The sequence below is a fragment of the Panthera onca genome, chromosome F2 (assembly GCF_046562875.1).
Source record: "Panthera onca isolate mPanOnc1 chromosome F2, mPanOnc1 haplotype 2, whole genome shotgun sequence".
NCBI classification, from domain to species: domain Eukaryota; kingdom Metazoa; phylum Chordata; class Mammalia; order Carnivora; family Felidae; genus Panthera; species Panthera onca.
Genome location: NC_138356.1, coordinates 2,610,121 through 2,636,100, shown reverse-complemented (window position 1 = coordinate 2,636,100; position 25,980 = coordinate 2,610,121).

Genomic DNA, 25,980 nt, shown 5'->3' with positions numbered 1-25,980 from the left:
TGTATGGAAACCAATTTGACAGTAAATTTCATATATTAAAAAATAAAAAATAAAAAATAAAAAAATAAATAAATAAAATGAAAAAAATAAATAAATAAAAAATAAAATATTTAAAGGGAATTGAAAACTTTATCCATATATGTATATATATATACACATATATAACATATGTTATAATATTTTATGCTGTATCTCAAATAATAAATACCTTTTCTTTCTTATGATTACACACACATACTTGGATCAGTTCTGTTGCTAAATAATAGTTATTACATTTTCTCCAGGTAGTATAAAAATGTACTTATTTAAGAAAAGTACACAATCTGTGAAATATTTTAATATGTGAAAAATAAAATATTAACACTGAAAAATAAAACTAAGTTATTAGTAGTAAATTAATAAGTATAATATTATCCTAGGAAAGCGAGTAGCTCTGGATTAGCGAAAACTCTCTGAATTCTTTATAATTAGAATTTTTTTAAGTTTATTTATTTATTTTGAGGGAGAGAGAGACAGACAGAGACAGAGACAGAGAGAGAGAGCACAAGCAGAGGAGGGGCAGAGAGAGAGGGAAAGAGACAATCCCAAGCTGGGGCTTGATCTCACCAACCATCCATGAGCCCATGACTTGAGCTGAAATCAAGAGTTGGTTGTCTAATAGACTCAGCCCCCAAGGTGCCCCTATAATTAGAATTTTTTTTTAAAAATTGAGATATAATTCATATATTCCATTGTGTAAATTCCAGGTGTACAAGGTGTTGATTTGATTCATCATACGTTACAATATTACCACTGTGGCATTAGCTAATACCTCTATCATATCACAGAATTAGAATTTCTGTTTTGTGATGAGAACCTGTAAGAGCTAGACTCTCAGCAACTGTGAAGTATATTCTATAGCTTTGTGGGTTATAATCACTATGCCCGTGGGTCAGATCTCCAGGATTTCAGGTTGCGAGTTTGCATCCTTAACAACATCTCCCCAATTGCCTCCCCTTCTCACCGTCATTCTGTTCTCGGTTTCTACAAGTTTGGCTTTTTTAGATTCCACAATTTAGTGATACTAGGTGGTATTTATCTTTCTGACTGGCTAATCTCACTTGGCATAATGCTTTCAAGGTCCATCCATGCTTGTGCAAATGACAAGATTTTCTTCTTTCTCTTGGCTGAATAATATTCCGTTGTATACGTATATCGCATTTTCTTTATCCATTAATACACTGATGGACACTCAGGCTGTTTCCATAACTCGGCTACTGAAAAGAATTCTGTAATACATATGAGACGGCAGGTATCTTTTCAATATCCTGTTTTCATTTTCTTTGGATATGTACCAACAACAGAAATAGTTGGATCGTATAGTAGTTCTGGTTTTAAGTTTTTGAAAAACCTCCATCCTGTTTTCCATAGTGGCCACAACAGTTTACATTCTCACCAACAGTGCATGTGGGTTGCCTTTTTGCCGCACGCTGTCAACACTTGTTAACTCTTGTCTCTCGATAGCAGCCATATTGACAGATGTGAGGCGATAGCTCATTGTAGGTTCCATGCGACATTTCCCTGATAATTAGTGATGCTGAGCACCTTTTCATATACCTAATGGCCATTTGGATGACTTCTTTAGAAAAACGTTGATTGAGTTCCTCTGCCTACTTTTAAATGTGTTTCTTTTTGTTATCGGGTTTTATGAATTCTTCATATATTTTAGATATTAATGCCTTATCTGATATCTGGTTTGAAAATATTTTCCTCCATCCCATAGGTTGGCTTTTCATATTGTTGATTGTTTCTTTTGCTGTGCAGAAATTATTTAGTTTGATGAAGTCCCACTTTTTGAATCTTATGTTCGTTGTTTGTGCTTTTGATGTCATACAGAAGGAAATCATTGCTAAAAAGGGAGGTTCTTCCCTGTGTTTTTCTCTAGGAGTTTTATATATCAAGTCAATATGTTCATGTCTTCAATCCATTTCCAGTTATTTTTTTTTTTATTAAGAAAAATTTTTTAATGCTTATTTTTGAGACAGAGGGAGACAGAGCACAAGTGGGGGAGGGGTAGAGAGAGAGGGAGACACAGAATCTGAAACAGGCTCCAGGCTCTGAGCTGTCAGCACAGAGCCCTAGGCAGGGCTCGAACCCATGAACCGTGAGATCATGACCTGAGCCGAAGTCGGAGGCTTAACCCACTGAGCCACCCAGACGCCCCACCTCCAGTTAATTGTTATGCATAGTATAAGACAGGGGTCCAATGTGATTTTTCGGTATTTGGTCATCCAGTTTTCCTAACACCATCCACTGAAGACGCTGTCTTTCTCCCATTAAATATTCATAGCTCATTGACAAATATCTGTTGAATGGGTGTGTGGAGGTTTAGCTTTAGGGTATCAGTTCTGTTTCATTCGTCCTTATGTCTGTTTTTGTTCCAGTACCGTATCGATTTGATAATTAAAGCTTTGTGGTCTATTTTGAAATCAGGAAGAGTGATACCTCCAGCTTTGGTCTTCTTTCGCAACGTTGTTTTGGCTTTTTTGGCTCTTTGAAGCTTTTGGTGGATCCATACAAATTTTATGATTTTTCCATTTCTGTGAAAAATGTCAGTGGAATTTTGATAGGGGTTGCATTGAAACTGTCGATGGCTTTGGGTAGCATGGCTATTTCAAACAACATTAATTCTTCCAATCTATTATTACAAGATAGCTTTTCATTTGTTTGTGTATCCTGCAATTTCTTCCCGCAATGTTTTTTAGTCTTCATTGCACAAATCTTTCACTTCCTTTATTAAATTTATTCCCACGTATTTTATAGTTTTGATGCTATTGTGAATATGATAGTTTTCCTTATTTATTTTTTTAATATATAAGACGGGGGGGCAGAGGAACCACAGCGGGCTCCATTCTAAAGGCAGTGAGCCAGAGTCAGGGCTCGAACTCACGAGCCATGAGATCATGACCTGAGCCAAAGTCAGATTCTCAACTGCCTGAGCCTCCCAAGTGCCCCTTCTTATTTCTTTTTCAGATATCGTGTCGGTGGATAAGTTGTTGTTTGTTTATCGTTGTTGTTAGATATAAATTCTTAGCGTGTAGAATCGCAATTGATTACTGTGTGTTTTTATATGCTGCATCTTTATTGCACTTATTGATTAATTCAAACTTCGACTAAGATTTTCTATATGTAAGATCACATCATCTGCAAATAATGACAAGTTTGTCTTTATTCTAATTTGGATACCTTTCATTTTTTAAACAATTCTTTTAGGATGACAATTCTTTTTTTAATTGCAGTGTAGTTGACATATAATGTCCTGTTAGTTTTAGGTTTTAGGTGTACATCATAGTGATTCAACTTTTTCTACATTATAAATGACCCCCACAATAAGTTTAGTTACCATCTATTGCCCTAAAAGTTAATACAATAAGGGGCACCAGGGTGGCTCAGTCAGTGTGTGTGTGTGTGTGTGTGTGTGTGTGTAGTTCTCTATTATTTTCTTCTTTCGGTCTCTTCACTTGTGGTTTGACAGCTTTATTTAGTGTTACATTTGAGTTCCTTTCTCTTTATTTTTTGCAAATCTACTGTAGGTTTTTGGTTTGTGGTTACCATGGGGTTCGTATATTTGGACCTATATATATAGCAGTCTATTTTAAGCTGACAGTCACTGACATTTGAATGCAGTCCAAAAGCACTACATTTCTATCCCCCTACACACACATTTTCTGTTTGATGTCATATTTTATATATTTTATTTTGTTCATCCTTTAACTACTTAGTGTAGTTATAGTTGATTTTAATGGTTTTGGCTTTTAATCTTCATAGTAGATTTTTAAGTGGCCAATACACTGCCTGTCCTATGTATTTCCCCTTATCAGTAAAATTTCTTTCCGATATTTTCATATTTCTTGTTATGGCCTTTTCTGTTCTGCTTAAAGAAAACCTTTTATGGTTTTGGTAAGGCTTGTTTAGTGGTGATGCGCTCCTTTAGTTTTTACATGTCTGGGAAGCTCTTTATCCTTTATCTGAATGATAATCTTGCCAGGCAGAATGTTCTTGGTTGCAGGGTTTTGTTTTGTTTTGTTTTCCTTTCAGCACTTTAAATATTTCCTGACATTCCCTTTAGGTCTATAGAGTTTGTGCTGAAAGATCAGCATCTTTGGGTTTTCCTTGCATGTGACTATTTGCTTTTCTCTTCATACTTTCAAGATTCTCTCTTTAATGTCGACCATTTTAACTATAACATGTCTTGTGTGTGTCTAATAACTTTTCCATTTGTTTTAGATTATCCAATTTGTTGGCATACAACTGTTATTCACAGTAGTCTCTTTTAATGGTATCTATTTCTGTGGTATCAGTTGTAACGCCTCCTCTTTCCTTTCTTATTTTATTTGAGTCTTCTACTTCTCTCTGTCTAGTTAATGGTTTCTCAATTTTGTTCATCTTTTCAAAAAGCCTCCTCTGAGTTTCACTGATATCTTCTATTGTTTTCCTTGTCTCTATTTTATTGATTTCCACTCTGATCTTTGTTATCTCCTCTCTGTGAACTTGGGGCTTAATTTGTTCTCCTTTTTGTAGTTATTTCAGGTATAAAGTGAAGTTATTTATTAGAGCACTTGTCTTTTTTAAACTTTTTAATGTTTTTATTTATTATTTTTGAGAGTGAGACAGAGCATGAGCGGGGGAGGGGCAGAGAGAGAGGGAGACACAGAATCGGAAGCAGGCTCCAGGCTCCGAGCTGTCAGCACAGAGCTCGACGTGGGGCTCGAACTCAGGGACCACAAATTCATGACCTGAGCCTGAGTCATGGGCTTAACCAACTGAGCCACCCAGGTGCCCCTGTCTGTTTTTTATTTATTTTTTTTTTTATTTAAAAAAATTTTTTTTTACGTTTATTTATTTTTCGGACAGAGAGAGACAGAGCATGAACGGGGAAGGGTCAGAGAGAGAGAGGAAGACACAGAATCTGAAACAGGCTCCAGGCTCTGAGCTGTCAGCACAGAGCCCGACGCGGGGCTCGAACTCACGGACTGCGAGATCATGACCTGAGCCGAAGTCGGTCGCCCAACCAACTGAGCCACCCAGGTGCCCCGCCCCTGTCTGTTTTTTAAGGTAGGCATTTATCACTGTTTTGTGGTCCCTCTTAGAGTGGCTTTGGCCACATCCTACAGGTTTTGGTATGTTGTGCTTGATTTTCATTTGTGTCAAGATATTTCTTTCTCTTTTAAATCTTTTTTTAAATTAAATTTTTATTTTAATTCCAGTATAGTTAACATACAGTGTTATATTAGCTTCAGGTGTACAATATAGTGATTTAGCAATTCTCTACATCATCTTCAGTGCTCATAATGATAAGTGCACTCTTAATCCCATTCACTTCTTTCCCCCATGTCCCCCACCTCCCCTCTGATATGCTTTATTTTAAATGAGTACCCTCAGTGAAAGTTATTTTCTTACAAGAACATTTTTTTTAATTTCAGAATACATTGTTCTAAAAGATCTATAAAACCTTCTATCCAAGAAAAATAGAATATACATTTTCTTCAGGTACACACGGAAGAATCCCCCGGTTAAATCACATGAAAAGAAACATAACAAATATTACAAATTTAAGAATACTGGAATCATACCAAGTAGATTCTTCAACCATGCTGGTATAAAACTAAAGATCAGAAATAAAACAAAGCTGGAAAATCTATAATGTAAATGTTTAATATTTAATATGTAAATATTAAACAATACACTACTACTAAACAATGGGTCTAATAAGAATTCAAATGGCAAATCAAAATATGTCTCAAAACAAAAGAAATAGAAAACATGATATTTCAAAACCTATGGGATGCAACAAAAGCAGATGTTAGAGTGAAATTTATGCTATAAATGCTTGTAGTAAGAAAAAAAGTTCAAATAACATTACACCATAAGGAGCCAGAAAAAGAAGAAACTTAGCTAAAATTTAGTAGAGGAAGGAAACAACAAAGAAAAATTAGAAATAAATAAAATAGAGACCAGTATAGACAATAACATAACATTGAAAGTAATGACCAGTTTTTCCAAAAAAATAAACAAAAATGGCAATGCTTTAACTATGTGAACCAACGAAAGAAGAGAGAACACTCAAAAACTAAAGTGGGAAATGGAAGAGAAAAACAACAGAAGAGATACTCACAGAAATTCATAGTGTGATAACAAATTACTGTAAATAATTATACACTAACAAATCAGATAACTTAGAAAAAAAAAAACACGGGTAATTCCTAAGAATGTGCACGTTACCAAGATTGAATCATGAATCTTGAATCCAAGAAGTAGGAAATCTTTTTATAACAAGAATGAAAGTTGAATTAGGAATCAAAGATTTCCCAGCACAGAAAAGCCCAGGACCACATGGTTTCATTGACGAATTCTACCGAACATTAAAAAAATAATTCATGACAATCTTTATCAAAATCTTCAAGTAATAAAAAAGAGGGAACACATTCAAAATCATTCCAGGAGGCCAGAACCACACTGACACCAAAGCAGGATAAAAACAACACAAGAACAAAAAGATCTACTTGTCTGATACAAGTATCGCTACTCCAACTTTCTTTTGACATCCATTTGCCTGATAAATATTTCCCCATCACCTCACTTTCAATTTACAGGTGTCTTTACATCTAAAATGAGTCTCTTGTAGGCAGATATAGATGGGTCTTGCCCTCTGTCCATTCTGACACCTCATGTCTTTGATTGGAGCACTGACTCCATTTACATTCAAAGTAATTATTGATAGGTATGTATTTATTGCCATTTTATTACTTGTTTTGCCATTGTTTCTGGAGATCTTTTCTGATCCTTTCTTATCTTTGCCACTTTTGGTCTTTCCTCTGCACTGAGTCCCTTTTCATGTTTCTTGCAGGGCTGGTTTAGTGATCAAAACTCCTTTAGTTTTTGTCTGGGAAACTCCTTATCTCTCCTTCTAGTCTGAATGACAGCCTTGCCAAGATACTCTTGGATTTTTCCCATTTAGCACTTTGAATATATCCTCTCACTCCCTTCTGGCTTGCCAAGTTTCTGTGGAGAAATCTCCAGCTAGCCTCATGGGTTTTCTCCTGTAAGTTAGAGTCTTCTTTTGTCTTGCAGCTTTAAAGAATTTTTATCACTGTAGTTTTCAATCAACTATGTGTATTTCCTTTGTCTTCCTCTGATGGGGTTATTTCTAAGTCTTATCCCCTAGCTCACTCATTTTATCTTCCATTTGTTCTAGTGTGCCGTAGATGATTTTTACTGCAGTTTAGATTTCATTCATTAAATTCTTCACCTCCAGATTTTCTGTTTGGTTCTTTTGTATTCTTTCTTTCTTTTTATTAATTTTCTCATTCTGTGCACATATGGTTTTCCTGATTTCGTTGAAGAGTATTTCTGTTTTCTTATAGCTTGTTGAGTTTCTTTAGGACAATTACTGTGAATTCATTATTAACTAGATCATAAGATTCCGTGTCTTTGAGTTCTGTCACTGAAGGATAATCATCTTTTGGTGATGACTTTGAGTTTTCTTGAGTCTTCGTGTTCCTTTGAGTTTTGCATTGCTGTTTTCACATGTGAAGTAGCAGGCACTTATACAGATCCAGCTAGTTGTCTTTAAGTCGGGAATACTTTTTTGGTGATCTTAATTTCTTCTGGCATTTTCTACAGCCCTTTATGATGATACCTGCTCTATATTTCTTGCTCCCTCTTGCGGCTGAATTCTTAAACTTCTTTGTTCCCTCTTACTCTTACAGCTGGGAACATCTTTTTTTTTTTTTTTCCAGAAGATGGTGTTTTCTCTCTGGCCCATAGACCCTGACATTCTAAGTGCATTCCCTCTTTACTGGAGATCACTCTTGTTGCCACATTTGTGAGTGGGCACAATGATCATGCTTCACAGTTTGGGGTAGTGTGGGGTTTAGCACTTGGGATGCTGGTGTGTCTGTGGGCCAAGTGGGGGGAATCTTCAGATGAAGTTCTACCAGTGGGTCCTTGGCACTCTTCCTGATGGATTCCTGAACACAATTGGCAGGCACCATGTTCCTTTAATGCCCTTTTATATTCTTATCTGCCTCAATATGTTTCTATCAGTATCCCCAATAGCTGAAGCCAAACACTCATTCACCACACTTACTTTCCCTTAAACTAGCCACTGGCTAGTTTAGTCCTATACTGTGCCCTGTGGGGGTATATTATTTATTTATTTATTTATTATTTGTTTATTTATTTATTTTCTCGAGCAGAGTGCTGGAATCTCTTCCCAGAAAAGCTACACTTCTATAAAGGCTCTCTCATCCGTGGGTGTCTGCCCAAGCTGGCACGTCCATCTTTTCTCCAACTGCGGCTAAGAGGGATAGAGCCAATCCACTAGTGTGTGCTGATTCCACAGCACAGACCAAGGTCCATCTGCCAACTACCCAATGCACAGGTGGACAAGATTCCTACCATGTCCCTTGGTGTATAGTGCCCAATTCCACAACTCCCTTAGAGGTATTTTGGTTTATGCATGGTTCCCAATTTTTAGTTGTTACTAGAGGGACAGAAAGGACACCTGAACACTACCATGATGATGACTTCATAGTCCTTAGAATTTTTTTTTTTAACACCAGGTGTCTACTAGGATAGACATTGTAATTTAACGGACTTAGCCAGACTTAAAAATGTTTTATATTTGCAAAGGTTTTAGGACAAATCAAGTCATTGAACAAAAGCCCCACACTTTTTGCCTTAAATCTTTGGTTTTGGTTATTTATCTTCTTGTTTCAGTGAAAGATTTAATACAGAAGAATTAAGTATAAAAGGAAAACGAAAAGGAAAGAAAGAGGATGAATAGATGAGAGGGATATCGAGCGAAGGAGGAAAAGAGGGAAAGATCTGCTGAAGTACTAAAAACCATGAGCGTGATGAAAGGACCCTTGGGTAACTGCAGGCTAAGGACACTTGGTGGCCCTCTGATGGTGGTCTCTTCACTTGTGAACATAGAGTCTATGTACCCAGTGAGTAGGAGACAGTGGTACGTATGGTTTAACTGACTCTTTCCCTTTAAAGGATGAAGAATATGAAAATAAGATAAGTTCTATGGTCTTCATAGCTTTCCTTTGTCCTGAAAATTTCTTGATGCTTTGTCCTTTGTACACTAGAATTTGTCTGTTACAGTGGGAATTAACCAATTAGGGAAGGGTAAGTGCACAAGTGATATCAGTATGATGGAAAATAATGTGTGGTCATAGTTTTCAGAATGTGCTAAAGTTTTGAAGTGGAAAAGGCCAAACTTTCACACAGTTAAGAAAAAGTCTTAGCAATAGAGACCATTTAAACAGAACCTTTGAAAAGCCTGGGACATGTATCTCTTTGGGTAAGAAGTGCCTGATTTAGTGTCTTCATAAACTTCTACGTCTTTCACTGTTATATGTCCAAGTTACAAACGCAGATTAAGAAGCCGTAAACATTGCACTACACATTAAGGACAACGATTAATGTAGATGGCCCTGCATAGGAGGTTCCACATTTTGGTTTTGATAACATTGTTTCAATTACCCGATAATTTCTAAAGGGCCTAAATTTCAAAGGAGAAATGCAAACCTCCAAAAGTGTTGCAAAAGTTGGAGAGCTGTAATTCTAGGTACCAATGTCATCTTTCCAGTTTTGAATTGAAATGGTTGTTTATTTCAGTTGTCATCTGAGAATTTTACATCTGATTGAGAAGAGATATAGTCAAAACAAAGAAAAATCGTTGTCAGCAGACATGAGTTAAAAACATGTAAAGGAAGTTCATTGGACTGAATGAAATGATGCCAGATGGTTACTTTGATTTATAAAAAGAACGAGAAGTGATGAAAATGGAAATACATGAGTCTCGTTTTCAAAGTTTTATTTAAAAGACAAATAATTAAAGCAAAAATTAGTAGCTCTATCATCAGGTTAATAAAATATATTAAAGCAGAATATATGAAAATAAAAAGAGAGGGAGGAGAGATGAAAACATACTGTGGTGAAGTTCTCAAACGTGAAATGGCATCATATAAATGCGATGTTATAGATTTATTCTATAAACCCTAGAAAAACCAGCACTAAACAGAAATATCTACTCAGCAATTTAAAGTGGAGATCAAGGGCACCTAGGTGGCTCAATAGGTTGAGCATCCAACTTCAGCTCAGGTCATGATCTCACGGTTTGTGGGTTTGAACCCCACTGTGGGCTCTGTGCTGACAGCTCAGAGACTGGAGCCTGCTTCAGATTCTGTGTATCCCTCTCTCTGCCCCTTCCCAACTCAAGCTCTGTCTCTCTCTCTCTCTCTTGCTCTCAAAAATAAATAAACATTAAATAAATAAACAAACAAACAAATAAATAAATAAATAAAGTGGAGATCAGGGGCACCTGGGTGGCTCAGGAGGCTGAGCGACCGACTTCAGCTCAGATCATGATCTCTTGGTTCCTGAGTTCAAGTCCTGCGCCTGGCTCACTGCGGTCAGCCTGTGAGCCCAGAGCCCACTTCTTATCCTCTGTCCCCCTCTCTCTGCCTCTCCCTTGCTTGTGCTCTCCCAAGATAAATAAGTGGAAATCAAATGTTATACTAAAAATAAAATTAATCAAAATACTAATAAAGAAAAAGGAGAAAGAATGGATAGGCAAATAAAAAACAAATTACAAATGGTAAGCTTAAACCCAACTATTATTACTGACATTAGATGTACACCATCTAAATAATCCAATTAAAAGGCAAAGGTTATCAGAGTCAATTTAAAAAAAAAATCAAGACTCAAATATATCTGGTCTAAAAGAAATGCTTTCTTTTTTAAATTTTTAAAAAATTATCAATTTATTTTTGAGAGAGAGAGAGACAGAGTGTGAGTGGGGAGGGGCAGAGAGAGAGGGAGACTCAGGATCCGAAGCAGGCTCCAGGCTCTGAACTCTCAGCACAGAGCCTGATGTGGGGCTCGAACTCATGGATTGTGAGATCATGACTTTAGCCAAAATCAGATGCTTAACCGACTGAGCCAACCAGGTGCCCCTAAAAGAAATGCTCTTTCAATATAATGTCACAGTAGGTCAAAACAAAAAAGAAAAGATAAACCCCAACACACTAATCATCACTCAAATGGCTACCTTCATATCCATAAAAGCATGTTTCAAAACAAGAAATGTAAAAAAGACCATAGAAGACTATTGTGTAATCATGAAAGAAAAGTTTATTAAGAATGTGTAACATCACATACCCTATACCTATTAATTCACCTACTACAGAAATTGAAAGGAGAACAAAAACTATCAAAATGGAAAGAGTAAGTAGATAAATTTACAATTTTAGTTCAAGATTTCAAAACACCTCACTCAGGTATTGATTAAAGAGTGGACACAAAATTAAAAGAACATAGAAAACTAGAACAACATTATAATAACCTTGAGCTAATTGACAGTAATAGGGCCCTTTATACAACAGTGTAGTTCATACACTTTTCACGTCTCATGGAATTCTCACCAACATAGACTACCTATGGGGCCACAGAGCGGACTCCAATATTTAGTAGAATGACAGTCATACAGAGTATTGTCTGACCAAATGAGACACATTTAAAGCAGTAAGATACCTGAAAATGTCCCCATGTTTGTCAATGACACGCTCTACCAAACAAACAGACACACTTGCGTCGCAACTCACAGAAGAGATCACAGGGAAGGCCAGAAAATAATGTGACTAGAATGAAATGACACTGGGTGGGCACAAAATTTTCGATCTTGAAATGTTTAGAATAGAAAAGAAAGAGGTCTAAAATCAATTCGTTGATCTATTGTGCCGTCTGAAGAAATTAAATAAAAAGAAAAGTAATCCCAAGTAAGTATGATGGAGTACATGATTCAAATAAAGGTGAAATCAATGAAATTCAAAATGACAAACTATGGAAGAGATCGATAAAACAAACTTTAATCCTTTGGAAAGACGTGGACTTGATATAACTCTGGCTAGGTTCGTTTATGAAAGAGTGACATCACCATCAATGCAGCTTGTCAGCCCGAGTGATTCCTTTTTCTTCCTCCCCTTCCATTTACAACTAATGGGCCCTCATAACTGGAGACAGTGTCTGTGCACAACATGTCAGGACATTGGCGAGCCGGTCTTCTGGGCCCAGGAGGCTGTGAGAGCTGGTGGTGGCACAGTCAGGAGGTACAGGAGGTGGACAGGGAAGGCGGTGAGCTCTGCCTGGGCACGTGTTTTGCCTCGGAGGCACCTGTTGCTCTCTCTGGAGGGAAACCACAGTGACTGGGGACAGGGAAATGAAAGGAAGCTAGGCAGACAGAGCACCTAAGGGAAGTGTCTCCTGCCTTCCACACTGGCCGAAACCACCAGGGGCCTCTGGGATCCCTCACTGGAGGATTCCCATAGCTGCTCCGCCCCCGCCGCCACCCCCCCCCCCCCCCCCCGCCCTCGCCCCTAGTTTACAGCCACCTTTTCCCTCTCCTTTTTTGTTTGTTTGTTTGTTTGTTTAATGTGTAGGCCTAATCTTAATGGGGAGGTTGCTCCGGTAAGAGAAACCAAAAACTTGTGCTATAGTGCCACCTTCTGGAAAACAGAGGAAGGCTCCTAATTAAGAACCTATTCAACTGTTAGAAACAAAGTAAACTAAACCTTGCCTAAGTAAGAAAAGTGTTTGCTACTTGGAATGAAGCAGCAGAAAAACCTCATCAAGCGCTATTAAAAAAAATTATAGTGATATGGTATGACAAAAAGAAAATGACAATTGTTTTGGCAACTGAACTCAAAGTTATGGAGTATAGCAATGAAGAATTGAAAATAGCTGCTATAAAGAAATTCAACATGCTGCAAGAAAACCCAGGCGATACAGTAATCTCGGGAATGAAACCAATGAACAGAAGGAATACATTCCCAAAGAGAGTGGAATTCTAAACAAGAGCTAAACAAAAATTTTGAAGCTGATGAAGTCAATAAATGAGATGAGGAATTCATTAGAATGCACTGGTAACAGAGCAGATCAGATGAAAGAGAGAATTAGTGAGATTGAAAATTAGAATCTAGAAATGTTCCAGGCGGAAGAGGAGAGAGAACAAAGATTTTTTTAAAAGTGAAGAAACTTTACTGGAGCTATCAGACTCCACGGAAAAGCCAACATAAGAATAATGAGTCTACCAGGAGAAGATAAGGAGAGGAGGCAGAGACATTATTTAGAAAAATAATAGTGGAGAATTTTCCAACTGTATATAAAAGCCCCCAAAGCTAATAGAATACATTATTATCTTGATGCAAAAAGACCTTCTTCGAGACACATTATGTTAAGACTGTCAAAGTCAATATTAAAGGAAACCAGGAAAAAAAGAGACAGTATCCTACAGAGGATGTCCCACAAGGCTCCAGTAGGATTCTCAGCACTCTACAGGCCAAGAGAGTGGAGTGACATATTGAAAGATAAAAATCTGCCAGCCAAGAATATACTATCTGGCTATGTTATCCTTCAGATATGAAGAAGAAATAAAGGATTTCCCAGACAAACAAAAGCTGAGGGAATTTACCACCACCAAACTTGCCTTACAAGAAATATTGAAAGGAGCTCTTCAAACTGAGATGAAAATACAAACTTATACAGAACGCTGCTTAAGATCACGAAGAGTCAGAACTAGAAAACTGACACTATTTCAGGGTGCATATTAAAGTCTTAATTATTACATAAAGGTTAAGGGAAAAAAGCATTAAGTATCACTATAGCTACTACAACTTGGTAATAAAATCGCAACATAAAAGAGATAATTTATGACCTCAAAAATATAAAAGGGGGAGAGTAAAAGGGTAGAAGATTTATAGGCAAATTAATATAAATTCTTATCAGCCAAAAGAGGATTATTTTATCTGTGAAATGTTATGTAAATCTCATGGTAACTGCAAAGCAGAAATCCAGAGCAGCGATACAAAATATATAAAAAGGAGAGACTGAGCAAATCCCTATGGAAAATCACCAGCTTACAAAGATAAACAGAAAGAGAAGGAAAAAAAATGGAGAAGCAATATAATCAGAAGGAAAAAATAAAATGGCAGTAGTAAATCTTTATATATCAATAATTACCCTAGATGTAATGGGTTGAATTCACCAGTCAAAAGGCACAGAGTTGCTGGATGGATAGGAAAAAAGGCCCAACTATATGCTGCCTGAAGGAGACTCATCACAGCTCTTAAATATATGTAGGCTCAAAGTGAAAGAATGGATGACATTCTATGCAAGTAGAAAACAAAAGAAGGCAGAAGTAGCCATATTTGTAGCTGACAAAATAGATTTCAAGCCAAAAAGGGAGATAAAAGTCAAAGAAGGTCATTACATAATGATAACGTCTCCAGTACATTAAGAAGATATAATAATGATAACTATATGTTCTCCTGGGGCACCTGAGTGGCTGAGTCAGTTAGTTGTCTGACTCTTGATCTTGGTTCAGGTCTCAGTCAGGGTCATGAGTTTAAGCCCCATGTTGGGCTCTGCACTGGATGAGAAACCTACGTAAAAAAATAAAAATAAAAAATAAATATATATTTTCCTAACAGCCGAGCACTGACATATATTAAGCAAATAATAAAAGATCTTAAGGAAGAATTAGAAACAACACAGTAATTATAGGGAACTTCAATACTCCATTATCAACAATCATCTCTACAGAAAACCAGAAAGGAATGAATCATATTTCAGAACAAATGGACTGAATAGGCCAACACAGAACAGTCCATCCTGTAGCAAAAGAATAGACATTCTTCTCGAGTGCACATGGAACATTCTCCAGAATAGATCATATAATAGGCCATAAATCTTAGCAAATTTAAAATGATTGAAATCATACCAGCTATCTTTTCTGACCACAATGCTATGAAACTAGCAATTGATAATGAGGAAAGTGAAAAGACCTACAAATATGTGGAAACTAAACAACACACTTCTAAACAACCAGTGGGTCAAACAAGAAATCAAAAGGAAAATTAAAAAACAAATTCTCGAAACTAATGAAAATGGAAATATATCAAATATTGTGGAATGTGGCAAATGCTGTTCTGAGAGAAAATTTTATAACAATAAATGCATATATTAAGTAACTGAAAGATCTCAAACAAATGCCCTAACTTTATGCCACAAGGAACTAGGAAAAATTAAAAAAAAAAAGGAACAAATGAAGCCCAAAGATAGCAGAAAGAAAGAAATAATGAAGATCAGAGCTGAATTAAATGAAATAGAAATCAGAAAAACAATAGAAAGGATCAACAAAACTGAGAGCTGGTTATTTGAGAAGATAAAATCACAAAAGTTTGCTAGACTAAGAAAATAAGAGAGAAAATTATTAGAAATGAAAGAGGAGACATTACAACTGATACTACAGAAAATACAGAAATACATAGGATCATAAGAGACTATTATGAATAATTACATGATAACAAATTATATAACCTAGAAGAAATAAATACATTTCTACAAGCACACAACCTACCATGACTGAATATGAAGAAATAGAAATTCTAACAGACCAATGGTGAATAAAAAGATTGAATCAGAAATTTGAAAAATCTCAACACAGAAAACTCCATGCACAATTGGCTTCACTGGAGAACTCTACCAAACATTTAAAGAAAAATTAACACTAATATTTTTCAAACTCTTCCAAAATAATATTGAGGAGGGAACACTTCCAAACTAATTCTATGGAGCCAGCATTACTTTGACACCAAAACCAGATAAGAATACTATAAGAAAGTAAAACTAGACACCAATATTTCTGATAAATATAGACGCAACATTTTTCAGCAAAATATTAGCAAGTGAAATTCAAGAACGTATTAAAAGGATTATACACCATGACCAAGTGAGATTTATTCCTGGAATTCAAGGATATTTCAATATGTTAAAATCAATGAATGCATACTATTGGTGGGAATGTAAATTTAACCAACCATTATGAAAACAATATGGAGGTTTATCACAAAATTAAAAATAGATCTGCCATATTATCCAAGAATTCCACTTCTGGTTATTCTATAGGATGTTGAAGAGATATATGCCTTCCCATATTCACCGCATCATTATTAACAATATCTAGGTTATGGGAACAACCTAAATACCTATAACTGGATAAAAAGATGTGTTACATGGGCGCCTGGGTGGCTCAGTTGGTTGAGCGTCCAACTTCAGCTTAGGTCACGATGTCGCAGTTTGTGAGTTCGAGCCCCATTGGGCTCTGTGCTGACAGTTCGGAGCCTGAAACCTGCTTCAGATTCTGTGTCTCCCTCTCTCTCTGTCCCTCCCCTACTCACATTCTGTCTCTACTTCAAAAATAATAAAAAAAAAATTGAAAAAATTTAAAAAATTTTTAAAAAAGATGTGTTACATATACACAATACATAAACACAATGGAATATTATTTGGCCAAGAGATAGGGAGATATCCTTCCATTTGCAACATGGATAGACCTTGAGAACATTATGCTAAGTGAAATAAGTCAGACAGAGAAAGACAAGTACTATATAATATCACCTATATATGGAATCTAAAAAAGTTAAACCTGTCAAAACAGAAAGTAAAATGGTGGTTATTATGGGATGGGGACAGGGGATATGAGCGATTGTGTTTAAGGGTACAAGCTTGTAACAAGTAGTAAATAAGCCATTCAGATCTAACACGCAGTATAATGAATGTAGACAGTATATTTTACTATAATTATATAAAGTGATAAATAGCATGGCCCAGAAATCATATTACACCATACAAGTGTATCAAAGAAAGATACCATACACCTTAAACTTAACAATGTACACGTCAAATATATTCAATTAGAAAATTAAATAAAAATGCAGTTTTGATTGGATTTCCATTAAATCTATATAAAAAATTAAAAGCTGATTTGTCTGTGTGAGTAATGAAAGACAGCATTAATATAGATCCCATAAGCATGGAAAAATTTTATGTGAATGAATTTGACAACTTGTGAGATGGACAAATTCCTTGAAAGACAAAACAATTATGAAAAATAGTAAACCTGAATACACATACAGACACACACACACACACACATCATTCACAAATAAAAATTCCAGTTCCATAATTCCTTAATAGTAAATTCTATCAACACTTAAGAAGGCATATTGCCAGTCTACTGCACATGTTTTCAGAATGTAGAAAAGAAAATGTTTCCCAGGTCACTTTTGAGACCCGTATCATCTCACATTAAAACCAGACAAAGGCAGTGCACCTGGGTGGCTCAATTCGCTAAGTGCTTCTTGATTTCAGCTTCTGCCATGATCCCAGTGTCGTAGGATCAAGCCTCGCCTCAGGCTTTGTGCTGAGCATGGCGTCTGCTTGGGATTCTCTCTCTCTCCCTCTGCCCCTCTCTCCCACTTATCCTCTCTTTCTCTCTAAAAATAATTAAAATAAAAGAAAACAGACAAAGGCATTGCAAGACAAAAACTATAGAATATTATCATTCATGTTATGTGAAAAAATCCTTTATGATGCATTAGTAAATATATATATATATATATGTATGAATGTATATGTGTATATATATATATATATATATATATATTTGTATTTAAATGTACGTATTTGCTACTTTGAGTGTTTTTCTTATAATGCGATGTGATTAAGTTGCCTTTATCTAAGAAATTTAGGGTAGTTTAATATTTGAAAATCAATCAATATCATTTATCATTGTGACGGGTTTAAGGACTTAAAAAATATATATATAGTTATATATTTATAACAAACTATATATATATAAAGGACTTTAAAAAATATATATATTGTTATATATATATATATATATATATATATATATATAACAAAAAACAAAACAAAACATATATATATGTGTGTATATACATGCATATACACATATATATATATTTGTTTGTTTGTTTTGAGAGAGAGAAAAAAGTGAAAACTGGGGAGAGGGGCAGAGGGAGAGAGAGAATCATAAGCAGGCTCCACACTCAGTGCAGAGCCCAACACGGGGTTGGATCCCACGATCCTGGGATCGTGACTCCGGCTAAAGACATCAAGAGTTGGACTCATCCAACTGAGCCACCAGGCACCCCTAAGACTTTTAAAAATAAGCAAAATAAAACGAACAACATAACTAAGAGACTAAAGACCTTTCCACTAAGATCAGGACCAAGGCAAGGCTGTCCGTTCTCACCAATTTTATTAAAAATTGCAATTCACCTATTATGCGAAATAAGTCAAGAAAACCTTTGTTTAAAGGTATTTTAAAAAGGTACCTCTCCATTTGCATCGTCCCAATGTACTTATTTTTTTTTTTGGTACTGTGGAGCTCTTCAGTCTGAACTAAGATTAACCAAGATACTCCGTTGCTCTCATTCTGTACTGAGCATCCACAGGTTTTCTTTTGCTAGCTCTCAAACAATTTCAAGGTGATCTTATTGTCTAGTGTCGTGTATTGCAGAGAAAAGAGATACATGGATTACATTGTTTTTCGGATTAGCAATCAGTGCAGCTGTCATTCTTTTCAGTAGTATTAATATCCCGCACGGTAAGGTCATGGGACTTACCTATAAGAACAACAGAAAGGGGCGCCTGGGTGGCGCAGTCGGTTAAGCGTCCGACTTCAGCTCAGGTCACGATCTCGTGGTCCGTGAGTTCGAGCCCCGCGTCAGGCTCTGGGCTGATGGCTCGGAGCCTGGAGCCTGTTTCCGATTCTGTGTCTCCCTCTCTCTGCCCCTCCCCCGTTCATGCTCTGTCTCTCTCTGTCCCAAAAATAAATAAAAAACGTTGAAAAAAAAAAAAAAAAAAAAAAAGAACAACAGAAATGCCCATAGAAATTAGTGAATATAGTTTATTAGCAATTTCACCACCACACAAGATTTTTCTGTCCACAAACATTTGAATTCTGGGTGTTATAACAGGTGGGAGGAGAACTTGGTAGGATGATAAAAATTCAGTGGGTTTCAAGGACAGATGGAATTTTCATGCAGCTTGCACCATTAATATGGTGCATTTGAGGGGTTTTGTCCCTTATGCGTCCTCTCCTCTCCCCCACTCTTCTCTAGATTCTCAAGCATCTGGACTGTGCTTAGATTGTCAAGTGATGCAACCATTACCCCAGGCTTTTTACGCTGATCTGATCCTTGATACACGGACATTGATATGCCATGAGTTTAACTTTTCTGATTTTTGGGTTTTTTTGCATTCCATGGATCTGATCTAAAAATCTAACACAATACTGACTAAAAGGAAAGGGACTACCAGCAACCAGAAATGATTCTCATGTTCCACGTGATTCTTTTCCAATTAGCAGTAACCTCCTAGAAGCACAGCCTATAATTGTTTAATCAGAAAATGAAGCTATTTTACAGTGTGACATTGGGATCCTTATTTTGTTTACACGAGAGTAGAGTTTTTAGAGTTGTCAGTTCTACTGCATTACTTCCTGTAAGTCACTTAATGAGCCTTGTTCAACTCTTCAAGTAAGAAGAGCTGGTGTAAATCTCTGGGAAGTCCCCATCATCCACATCCACCCTCCAGCCTTCCTGTTCTCCTCCCCAACCTGGCTAAACCTCATGTCGTCTCGCTATACCTCCTTATTATCCCTTATTTACCCCTATCATTGTATTTGTCATATGGAATCAAAAGGAAATTCTCCCTGCTTACTTTTCTTTTATCTTCAAAGAGTTTATTTAACATCCTCAAGGGCAGGGACCTGTCTGGCTCACCTGTTAACTGGAGCAATAGGAGGATATAAATCTTGCTCAGTCAATATCTATTGGACAAACTGAAAACACAGGTAGAAGTCAGAAGTGTTCTGGTTATAATATACGTGATGGGATTAACTTAGGATAATTTACAAAATAAAAAGAATGCACTAAGTGACAAAGTTTCAAAGAATCATTAGACATATTTCCATAATATCCGATATTATTCAAGTAGTAGTCGGTACATGATTATCAAGCATTGTTGTCATCCTTTTAAATGCTAACATTTGACAGTGAAAATAAGAATAATGACAGTTTCGTCCCATATGTTTTTTTTTATAGCTCAACTATCATACTTTTGGAAGGTAGAGAGAATTACCCCCATTTTATAGTGAAGAAGAATGAATGATGAGACACCTGGTAGAGTACCTAACTTTACACATTGAGTAAGTGACGATATTGGAATTCTGATGACACTGTCCCTATTCTTTCCAGTTCACTAATCTGGAGGAAAAAAAAAAAAACAAAGGAAGGGGCATGTGGGTGGCTCAGTTAGTTAAGCATCCGACTTGGTTTCGGCTCAGGTCATGATCTCACGGTTCTTGGGTTCGAGCCCCATGTCAGGTCTGTGCTGAGAGTGCAGAGCCTGCTTGGGATTCTCTCTCTCTCCCTCTCTCTGCCCATCTCCTGTTCTGTCTCTCAAAATAAATAAATAAATACATTTTAAAAAAATAAAAAAAAAAAAAAGAAAGGAAAGAAAAATAAAATTAGGTGTACTCTAGAACACGATTTTAAGTTTAAAAAAAGAAATATTTTAAAATAGGTGAGGAGATGGGGCGCCTGGGTGGCTTGGTCGGTTAAGCGTCCGACTTTGGGACTTCGGCTCAGGTCATGATCTCGTGGTCCGTGAGTTCGAGCCCCGCGTGGGGCTCTGTGCTAACCGCTCAGAGCCTGCAGCCTGTTTCCGATTCTGTGTCTCCCTCTGTCTCTGCCCCTCCCCTGTTCATGCTCTGTCTCTCTCTGTCTCAAAAATAAATAAACGTTGAAAAAAAATTAAAAAAAAATAATAAAATAGGTGAGGAGAATGAAAACCGGGTAAAGACGACGTAAACTATAGCTCTGCATATTATGACTAGGATTAGCAAATGAAGTTGTCTTTTAAAAGATGTGTCTGTTAGAAAAGTCACAGCAATTTCACACTGTGTGTAAATAGGTTGGAAAATGATTTTGCCTGAATGAAATAATGGTAGCTCATCTGGGTCCATGTACACATACAACAAGGTTGGAGGGAAAGCACTGAAGGGCATGAATGCTATTCTGAATCTGTCAGAAGTGTCTTTCTAAAGTTCTTGTAAGTGACTATGTGTAGGTACTTAATGACACTGAAAAGGAAATAGATTTTACAGAAATATTGCACAATTTGCACACATACAAAATCCTTTAAAATACCTACGGATATGGTCAAAAATAATTCAAATACTATGTTGTATTCCATGTATTGCAAATTAACATTCCTTTTTAAGGATATTCGTCTGGAAGATCTTATCCCTTATTTATCTTCCGGTTAATTTTTGATTTTTGATTCATTATATTTGATTTATTATTATTTTATGGTGGCAATGAGGCCAAGTGGATGGGATAGCATTCTTAGCTAGAGTTTTAAAGGCTCCTTACTTTAGTGAAAACACTTCATCAGGAATAAAATTAATAATAAATGCAAGTTGTAATCAACAGACATAATTGAAACTTTGACTTGTTTAATAAAAAGATTTTAGGGGACTCAGAACAAAAATGACTTGTTATTAATGTAATTAGCATATTATTATAATCACATTGGTAATTACCATTGGTATAATCACAATAACAATTACTATTTAAAGTGGAAATGATGTAGTATAATGAATACCAAAACAAAAGAGATCGATGTGGTGTAAGAGTAATTAGGGAAAGGTTAAGATAAACATGGCTAGAGTCAGATATGGAAAATCAAGAATTCTAAATTGAGTTAATAACTGATATTTAATAAACACCTTCTAAATGCTTTTCGTAAAGTAACTGATTAAATTATTATAATAATCATATGGGGTAAGTGACATCTATTTCTATTTTTGGGATGGTAAAATGGAAGTGGTGAGGTGGGTAGGACCCAGTCTGTGGGCCTTCTAGATCTTTTCAGGGCCACCTTCTCCTCATGAGCTGCAGATTCCTGTCCAGAGAAGCTTGTGTGGCATCGTGTGGCTTTCTGGCCTTGGAAAAACCAAGTGACTGGTTATTTTGTCAGTTAGATAATATGCGTAATTGCTAGAGGCAAGAAGATCTAAAAAGGTAATTGGTCATACAGAATATTGGATACAGATTTTCTCTTGGTTATCCAAGGACAAGGACCATCATACTTTTAACTTAACTAAATGTGGCTTTATCTCCCCCCACCAGATCGATATGAACTCTTAGGCTTGCCCCACCAAATCCTTCAAGGAGGCTGCATTCAGGATGGTTTTAAATCAGGAGCAGATTCTAATTGTGTCCCACACGCTGAGACAAGGAACCTCAAAACTCTAAACTAGATTTGTTTTTTTTTTTTTTTTTTGCAGGAAAATCCTTTCTCTTTCTTTTTATCTGTTACTGCATAGAAAACGAGAATCAGTATCTGAACAAATTACTTTACTCTGTAAGTTTAAGCTACTAAAAGACTAGATAAAAGTAAAATGAAAAAAAATATTATGAGGGATGGTAAAAATACAGGTGAATTTTGGGGATTGGTTGTATGTCAGTGACATATCCCTCCCTCCCTTTTTCCCTCCCTCCCTTTCTTCCTTCTTTTTATTTTCAAATGTTTTATTTATTTATTTTGAGAGATAGGGTGAGTGGGGGAGGGGCAGAGAGAGAGAGAGGGAGAGAGAGAATTTTATGCAGGCTCCACATTGTCAGTGTAGAACCCAATGAGGGGCTTAAACCCACAGCCCCGAGATCATGACCTGACCTGAAATCAAAGGTCAGATGCTTAACTGACTGAGCCACCCAGGTGCCCCATCCACCTTCCCTTTTTTTTTTTTTTTTTTTTTTAAAGCAGAGAACAGAAGGGACTGAGTATCATGGTGAAGAGAGAGAAACCCAGGGAGATTGTTTTTAAATACATACAGAGAGGTGTGTGGTAGGTCCTAACATGTTTAAACTTGGGCTTATATATGCACGGATATTCGGGGAAACTGAGAAGACCCGCAAAAACTCACTTGCATCAAGAGACTAAGGACAGACAGAAAGGGGCTCAACATCACCACTGGTACCTTTGTCATGCTGTGATGTGTGGGTGCCGAGACAGAAAAATCAACTAGAAGAAAATAATGCGAGGCTATTTTATTAAGATGCAAACAGCACTGTTTAGATACAGTGCACAGCACGAAGGGAATTAGTTATGCCCCCACCTCCTGGGACTACTGCTGGGACGTTTCACTGAAAATGAGAGCGGAGGCAGCCTTGCTCAGCAGAATCTGATGGAGGCCTGGAGCTTGGAAACAGAAATGATCAGAGGTGCAGGGCTGCCTGGGAACACCACCTCTGTCAGGAAATCGGGGTCGCCTGAAGGAAGTGCCCGCTCTGGACAGTGGACCTTGGGGAAATGGAACCCAATTCTAGCTGGCTTCAGGTCCTCTATGCTGAAGTTTGGTCTATATGTGCTAGTGTTTCTAGGAACCTACAAAACCTTTTTGGGAGCAGTGGACACATGTTGGGGCAAAATCCAGTGGAATTCAAGTTACTTGAAATATGAAAGCGACTATCGCCACAAATAGATGAGGCCTCAGAGAATTCATCATGTGTGTGTTTATGAACTACATTTATAAACTCACACACGCACACACAGAGGTGAGAAATGCTGACATAGAGGTCATGACTATAAATTAAGAGGTCATGACTATAAATAGGTCATAGAGGTCATGACTATAAATTAAGAAGCAAGAAATATTCAGGCATTGTGGCTCCAGAAAGTTCAAATTTTCCATATGAATGAACAAACTTTGTAATACAAATGCTAATCAGTTAGCTAGTTACTATACAAGTTGCATGTATTATCATAAAAGCAAAAGAAGGATTCAATGATTCATAAAAAATGAGAGAAGCTAATACATCCTGAGAAAGAATCCGGTGGATAGCACAACTATGCCCAAAAGACTATTTTCTTTGCCATCTTATACCCTATGCCTATGATTGCAATTTATATTAAATAATTGAGGCTTAAAATTGTCTTAATGAATATGCAAAACCGGCCATTTTTATTTTGTAAGTTCAATGCCATTAGAATTGGCATTGTGGACTTATGAAATTACTTTGCAACAATGGCCAATGAAAACCAGAGGTGGGAAAGCCTACTTTTACTGAGAAAATGTCATGAAAGATTGGGGACATATAATTCAAACAGCACACAACTGATGAAAAAAACACTAAGAAAATGTGCTTAGGATAAGCAACATTAAAACGAGAATGTTATTGATTCATTTCACTAATGTGCATATTATATCTTTAAAGGCAGCACCTTTATTATGAGAAACATAATATTTTGACACTTTATATAATATGATGTATAGTCTCCTTTCACTTGCATGGTGTTGACCACCTTCTGTGATATTTTGAATCGCAACGCTCACATGAAAATTACTTTTTAGTTTTTATTTTTTTAATTTTTAAACAGTTTTTATTTTAATTCCAGTGAATGAACATACAGCATAAAATTAATTTCAGGTATACAATATAGTGAGTGTTTCAACACTTCCATACATAACCCAGTGTTCATCACAGCAAGTGCCCTCCTTAATCCCCATCACCTATTTAACCCATGGCCCATCCACCTCCCTTCTGGTAACCACCAGTTCTCTGTAGTTAAGAGTTTGTTTCTTGGTTTGTCACTGTCTCTCTCTTTCTTTTTTCCCTTTTGCTCACTGGTTTTGTTTCTTAAATTCTACGTATGAGTGAAATCATATGGTATTTGTCTTTCTCTGACTGATTTTACTTAGCATTATACTCTCTAGCTCCAGCCACGTCATTGCAAGAGGCAAGATTTCATTCTTTTTTTATGGCTGAGTAATAGACCATTGTGTGTGTGTGTGTGTGTGTGTGTGTGTGTGTGCACATATATATCACATCTTCCTCATCCATTCATCAGTCAACGGACACTTGGGCTCTTTCCATCATTTGGCTATTGTTGACAATGCTACAAATGGTGCTGGGAAAACTGGTCAGCTACATGCACAAGAATGAAACTGAATCACTTTCTTACACCAAACACAAAAATAAATTCAAAATGGATTAGAGACCTAAATGTGAGACAGAAAACCATAAAAACCCTAGTGGAGAACATAGGCAATAATCTCTTTGACATTGGCCATAGCAACTTCTTACTAGACAAATCTCCTGAGACAATGGAAACAAAAACAAAAATAAAGTATTGGGACTTTATTAAAATAAAGAAGCTTTTGCACAGTGAAGGAAAGAAATAATCAACCAAACTAAAAGGCAATGTATGGAGTGGGAGAAGATATTTGCAAATGACATACTGATAGGCAGCTGCTATCCAAAATACATAAAGAACTTATAAAACTCAACACCCGAAAAACAAATAATCCAATTGAAAATGGGCAGAAGACATGAATAGACATTTTTTCAAAGAAGATGTACAGATGGCCAACAGACACATGAAAAGATGCTCAATATCACTGATGCTCAGGGAAATACAAATTAAAACCACAATGAGAGATCACCTCACACCTGTCAGGATGGCTGAAATCAACAACAAAAGAAACAATAGGTGTGACAAGAATGCGGAGAAAGACCCTCTTGCCCTGTTGGTGGGAATGCAAACTGGTGCAGCTGTTCTGGAAAACAGAATGGAAGTTCCTCAAAAAATTAAAAATAAAACTATCATATGGTCCAACAATTGTGCTATTAGATATTTATCCAGAGAACATAAAAATACTAATTTAAAGTAGCATTTTATGCTTTTTTTAAAAAAAAATGAGGGGCGCCTGGGTGGCTCAGTCGGTTGGGCGTCCGACTTCGGCTCAGGTCACGATCTCGCGGTCCATGAATTCGAGCCCCGCGTCAGGCTCTGGGCTGATGGCTCAGAGCCTGGAGCCTGCTTCCGATTCTGTGTCTCCCTCTCTCTCTCTGCCCCTCCCCCGTTCATGCTCTGTCTCTCTCTGTCTCAAAAATAAATAAACGTTAAAAAAAAATTAAAAAAAAATTAAAAAAATGAATATGAAGGAGGAAGGAGGGTGAAAAAAATTAATCTAAAGGGAAAAAATTACTTGAT